Raw genomic sequence first — 7091 nt, forward strand, 5'->3', positions numbered from 1 at the left:
AGCACCCCTTGATAAAGGTGGGGATACGGGAAGCCCTGAATTCCTCACCCATGGCCAATTTCAGAGGGAAGGGAGGGTTACAATCTAAGCCTTGGCCAAGGGCGGGAGTGGAGGAATGGGGGAGACGATGGCTTGGACGGGGCATCACCTAAGACTTAAGGAAGCAGGGGTACAGCCAAAGCACCCCAAAGCCCAGCAATAGTCCCACGGCTGCTACCTGAAGCTTTCCCATCTAGTCTAAGGGCCACCACACAGCTGTGGCAGGAGGGTGGGGCGGGCAAAGGCATACCCAGGCCATTGTGTGATGTGTCTGTTCACAGTTGCGTTAGCTGTGCCCACCGCTCCCAAAGGAAATTGATTTCAACACACCTTCTTGATCCCAGAAGTTCAACTAGGCAGCCAGCGGTTACACTTGACAGAAGATGTTACACAGCACAGCTCAGGTATTTCAAATGGACAGAAATTAGTATCAGAACAGTGTCCCAGGATGAAGTCTCAGTGGAGCTTCCTCTCCAGGACTCTGAGGTCTACAAGATGAATCTAGAAAATTCACTACTGTGGAAAATGAAGACTTAGGTTGGATTGGGGAGGGGAGGCCTGGGCCCTGGTGACTAATCGCTGCAACACTGTCCTTCTGGCGGCTGTGGCAGCTTCATGTTCTCTTTTGACATCATCAAGCGTCAAAGCTCCTGCAGGATGACTTTGATGCTGTGGGAATTCTGCCACTTTGCCAGCACTGCTGTGGCCCTTGGGTCCACCACGCCATTTGAACTACTCACGCCGCTCACATTGACTTTTGTTACAAATCTTACAGATGGGGGTGCTTCTGGGTATTTAGGCCCACATTCTATTTTAAGGCTATATTCGGTTTTCATAAATTGTTCTTGGAGGCCCAATTATCATCCCTGTCCATCTTGTAAGTGTCATGTCTTGGTCGTCCTCTAGACCCCAGCTAACTGTGCCGTTGCTTACTCCTTTCTGGCCTTCTTCCAGCTTTTCCAACAGTTGGAAATTTCAAGGGACTTTTACTCCCGAGCCTGTGGTGGCTACCATCTTGCGTCACTGTCGCTCAAAGGCTGGCCCCTTCTTCACCCCCCCCCCCCCTTGAGCTCTGCCGAGTGCTGGTGCCAGTTTTCATGAGTTTTATACTTTCTGTGATGGTTGATATCCAGCTTTAATTCATGAGAGTCAGATAGGATTCAGGGTGTTGTTTCAATTTTCTTATGTCTGTTGAGACTTTGTATCCAAGTATGTGGTCAATTTTGGAGAAAGTTCCAGAATTTCTGAGAAGAAGGTATACTCCTTTGTATGTATATTCCTTTGTGTGTATATTCCTCTTTTGTGTGCATACTCCTTTGTGTGTATACTCCTTTGTGTGTATATTCCTCTTTTGTGTGTATACTCCTTTGTGTGTATATTCCTCTTTTGTGTGTATACTCCTTTGTGTGTATATTCCTCTTTTGTGTGTATACTCCTTTGTGTGTATACTCCTTTGTGTGTATATTCCTCTTTTGTGTGTATACTCCTTTGTGTGTATATTCCTCTTTTGTGTGTATACTCCTTTGTGTGTATATTCCTCTTTTGTGTGTATACTCCTTTGTGTGTATACTCCTTTGTGTGTATATTCCTCTTTGGTGTGTATACTCCTTTGTGTGTATATTCCTCTCTGTTGTGTATACTCCTTTGTGTGTATATTCCTCTTTTGTGTGTTTACTCCTTTGTGTGAAATGTTCTGTAAATATCTGCTAGATCCATTTGATTCATGATGTTATTTAATTCCAGCATTTCTCTGCTAAGTTTTGCCTGGATGACCTATCTGTTGGTGAGAATAGGGTATTAAAGTATCCCACTATTACTGTGTGAGAATCTATACGTGACTTTAGCTGTAAAAGTGTTTCTCTCATGAACTTGTGTGACCTTGTGTTTGGTCCACAAATGTTTAGAATTGTAATATCCTCTTGGTGCAGTTTTTTAAAACTAGTATGTAGTGTCAATGAGTATGTAGTATCCTTCCTATCTCTTCTGATTACTTCTAAAGTTTTCGTTTGACTTCCTAAATTTTTCTTTTCCAGTTTTATCTTGATTTGGGCTTTCTCTAATGATTCCATTTGTACTTTCACATTTTGGACTACTTTCATTATTTCATTGTATTGTTTGTGTTTTCACAGACTTTTGTTTTTGTTTGTCAAGACAGGGTTTCTTTGTGTAGCCCTGGCTGTCCTGGAACTTGCTCTGTAGACCTTTAAAATGGCTAACTGACAAACCTGTCTGGGTGGATCAATAGCCTTTGACATCAGAAAAATTATAGCAGTTGGCACAGGAGCTGCTAAATGCTCAATATATTGAAGAATAGACCAGTGCTTGAAATTATCCTCTATTTGTTACTAAAAGAAATCTGGAAAATAATGAATGGTGACAGATTTAAGAGCTATTAATAAGGTGACTCACCAATGGGCTCTTTATAACCTGGAATTCTTGCCTTCTCTATTACCTAAATGATGCTCTATTCTAGTGATTGATTTAGAAGATTGCTTTTTAAATATACCTTTGATAGAACAGGATAGTGAAAAATTTGCCTCCACAATGCCTACTTATAATACATCCCAGCCTATAAAAAGATATCAATAGAAAATCCTTCCACAAGGAATGTTAAAAAGTCCTATCTTATGTCAATATTTTATACAACAGTCACTGGAAATAATTAGTAAACAGTATCCTCAATCTATAATTTACCATTATATGGATGATATTTTACTAATGTATTCAGATGCAGCTACCTTAGAGAAAATGTTTAGAGAAGTAAAGAAAAATTTGTCTTGTTGGGGATTATAAATTATTCCTGAAAAAACAGAAAGAGGAGATACTATTAATTACCTAGGATATAAGATAGATTTACCAAAAATTCAACCACAGAATGTACAAATCAAGAGAAACCAATTATGAACTCTTAATGGTTTTCAAAAGTTGCTTAGAGATATTCACTGGCTACAGTCTATAACTGGACTGACAACTCAAGAACTAAGTAGTTTATTTCAAACCTTACAAGGTGATAAGGACTTAAATAGACCAAGAAAATTATCAGCTGAGGCTGAGAGAAAATTGGCTTTGGTAGAAAAGAAATTACAGAATATACATGAGGATCAATTGCATCTACAACTTGATTGTATTCTGGCTATTTTACCTTCTATGTATTTTCCTACTAGAATTCTAATTCAGAGAGAAGATAATATCCTAGAATGAATAATTTTTTACCACACAAACAATAAGAAATTAAAGACCTATGTAGAAAAGGTTTCTTATTGATTCTAAAAGGAAAATGAAGACTTTATCAATTAGCAGGAATAGACCCAGCAGAAACTATAGTGCCTTTTACTAATGTTGAAAGCTCCTCATCATGGACAGATGATACGGGATAACCTTCTGTATATGTGTTGCTTTTATTGGATAATGAATAAAGTTGTTTCAGCCTATGGTAGGGCAGAATAAAGCCAGGTGGGAAAACCAAACAGATGTATATACAAAGAGTAGGTGGAGTCAGGAGACATCATGTAGCTGCCAAAGAAGACAGACACCCAGAACCTTTACTGGTAAGCCACAGCCTCGTGGCAATACACAGATTAATAGAAATGGGTTAATTCAAGATGTAAGAACTAGCTAGAAATATACCTGAATCATTTGGCTGAACAGGGTTATAATTAATATAGTTTCTGTGCTATATAATTAATATAGTTCAGGTCTAAGCAGTCGGGAAATGAACGAGCAATCTCCGTATACAGACAGAAGATTGGCAAAGGGCTTGCAGCAAATTTTTGGGAGAGATTAACAACAAATATCCCAAAAGCAGGAATTGGATCCTTCCTCACACTGTAGAGGGACACCAATTTCTGGAGTCCCTACATTCTATACTAATGCAAACAAGTCAGGAAAGGCATGTAGGAATTTCAAAAAGATAGGAAGACAGGGTTGCTTGCCCTTACTGACAAACAGGTTATCACAGCAGAGATTGGGATGAAGGGAATGGGTGAATCCAGGGTTCAGGGATATTTAGTAACTTTATCTAATGTTTTGGATTGTCAGGTATTTTGCTTTGTATGCTGGCCCTTCCTGGGTGGTATCAGCTTTTCTTGGAGTACCGCATTATCAGGATCTACCTGTCTTTTTTTTATGATTCTGAAATGCATACTGATATCATTGTTTTGTCCAATGGAATATTTTTAAAACACATTTGTAAACTACAAACCTGGTGGAGATACCCTTCTCTCTGCTCCTTTGCCCAAAGAATAAAGAACATGCAGAGGTAATGTGCTTACGTTAATTTATTCATTTACCCTCAGACATTTTTTGTAGCGGCATGAATAAATGCAAGCAGATATTAAAGAATATATACAACTTTAATGATTAAATAAACTTACAGAACTGAGGTTCCCGCATAGCACAGGAGGCGGGAAAGAAAGGGCCGAGCCGCCTCCCGCGTGCCCGATTTGTCCATATGCATTCACCCGAGGCAAACCCGCCCCCTAAAGGGGCTGGCTTAAACCTACATCTCCCCCTTTTGTCTAAATAAGACAGAACTAAACCAAATATAACTATTAACAATAATAACAAATGATAAATATAACAAACAATATTGAGAACAAAAGTTTTGCTAGACATTCTATCTCAAGGAGTCTAAATAATGTAGAGAGTAACTACAATTAAATAATCTTCAACTCCATCAAAGATCTGAGAAGGGAATGAATATTACTTAACAAATAAGAGATATCCAAAATGTGCAACAAATGACAGAGACAACTGACTACCTGGGCAATCACCCAAAGTCTCGTTTGCAATGTTGAGTCAACCATCTTTGGCTAAGGCCTAACATAACTGACATACCATTATCAAATGTAAGGAACTTTCTTAGAATTATCCTACCCTGTCTTGGCAAGATAAGAAATCCTGTTTCATATCTTAGTCAGTAGTTGAGGTATGGGCTTTTCTTAACCCAAAGGCCAGTTCTGCCAAGAAGACAAGCTCCCAGTGGAGTGTCTTTGGTGCGCAACGTTCTCTCGGGAGTAGAGTGGCATTGCCAGGAGTAATTGTGTCTCATTGGCACAGAATTCTAGGTTAGATTAAAGGCCATTTTCTATAGCTCTTCGAAGAGGCTGAAGATTATACTATCTATTCTAAATATAATTTCTATGTATCTAAAAGACCTGATTAACCTAAAAATAAATATGACAAACATATAATTCTCAATACCTATCTAATTTGAAAACTAAGAGAATAAACAACTGTGCAATATATGAAGACAATGATCTTCACCTGTAAACAATGTCATTACATATCAAATGTAAACAATGTTATTACATAAATAGTATCAGAGGTAGAAATGTACATTGTGATATGGTAGATGTATCAATACAATATAAGCATACTCTTATACAAAAATAGAGGTAGGAACACTCACATTCAATATTCAATATATCAATATACAAGAAACAGTACCAATATAATTTTCTAAAAACAGTAAGTCACAAATACCAATCATCCCATCAAACCAGTTAATCCCCCCTTTTTTTGAATATACCCCTAATTCCATAAAATATCTCCCCAACACCTCAACCCTAAACCAACCACTAAAAGATGTCCCTAACCCTGTGGGCAAACTCTGTTGGGAGAGGGGATGTCGTCCTCTTAGATTGCTTCTAGCTGACATGGGGGCGACGTTCTTCTTAGGGGCCCCTGTGAAAGCAAATGATGGTAAAATTCCAAAATTAGCCTTTGACCTAAGAAAAATTATAACTAGTCTCTGAGCGTTTTGAGAAGGTCCGGCCAGTGTGTTGTCAAAAATGTGCATCATTCGAAATTGTCTCCTGCAGTTGGTACCAAAAAACAGGTCTAATATTAGCACTTAAAAAAAAATTCATGATGTCATAAAAACCAGATTGAGTTGATGTTATGGGGCCCCATCTTCATCCTGGAAACTTCAAAGATTACTGTAGGAAAATTTGTTCCTTGTTATGGGAAATTTAAACATTAACAACAAGGACATATACTGACATATAAAGAAAGACACAGATATGAGGAAAGGCAAAGAAAGTTTATCAAGTATAAAATTATTCTTATTCTGTCCCATTTCATGGCTCCTAACCTGAGACAGAAACTCTGAAATATCTCTTATCAACAGGCTTGGAATTGAAGAGGGACTGAGCCATAGTCCAACTCCAAAACCAGCTCTACACATTTATAAAGAAGTGTTCAATAAAACATATAAATATATAAAAAATCAATACTTACAGAATGTATAGAATTTTATTGTTGATCCTTAGTGGGTAGTAACTATTTTCCATCCATCAGTAATTAAATATTCAGGGTCCCTTTAATTCTTTGAAGATGAGTATTTTCCTGTGGAGATAAGAAAAGAACCCTGCCCCCAACCTATCTGTAATCCTTACCATCAGAATGCCTGTCATCCTTATGAATGAATTGTTATTTATCTTTTCCAAGTGACTTCTCTTCTTCAAACCGAACCTTTATTAATTTTGACGGTATCCATAATTTTTCCTCACTTGTGGAGATAAGAGCAAAAACCCTTCCCCAACGCAGCACATCTCCTGGCGTCCATTGTGAGGTCAGCACATCCTTGAAATAAATTGGTTGATTTAGTTCAGCAGACTTTTCAATTGTCCAATGTCTTTCTGCAGCCGTCGTTCCCTTCTCATTAGCATTGAGAAAATTCAAGGTTAACAAAGCATTATGTAACCTATTTCTGGGGGTGTTTTCCACCCCTTTCTGTTTGCTCAACATATCCTTTATAGTTCGATTTGATCTATGACTGCTTGACCTGTAGGATTGTATGGTATACCTGTAACATGCTTGATATTGTAATAATCAAAAAACCGTTTCATTTTCCTAGAGACATAAGCAGGATCATTATCTGTCTTTATTTGTGTAGGTATACCCATGATAGCCATGACTTCTAATAAATGAGTGATTACTGAATCAGCTTTTTCTGAACTTAAAGCAGTTGCCCACTGAAAGCCTGAATAAGTGTCAATGGTGTGATGAACATACTTCAATTTGCCAAATTCTGCAAAGTGGAACACATC

At 38.1% G+C, this 7091-nt stretch overlaps 1 pseudogene; it reads right to left on the minus strand.

Annotated features, from left to right (window-relative positions):
• Positions 1-302: 302 nt before the first annotated feature.
• LOC121435102 lies at positions 303-1053 on the minus strand (annotated as a pseudogene).
• Between the last annotated feature and the right edge of the window lie 6038 nt (positions 1054-7091).

This window comes from Microtus oregoni, unplaced genomic scaffold (genome assembly GCF_018167655.1).
Source record: "Microtus oregoni isolate MIOR12 unplaced genomic scaffold, Mior012 000045F_ref0000178, whole genome shotgun sequence".
NCBI lineage: Eukaryota > Metazoa > Chordata > Mammalia > Rodentia > Cricetidae > Microtus > Microtus oregoni.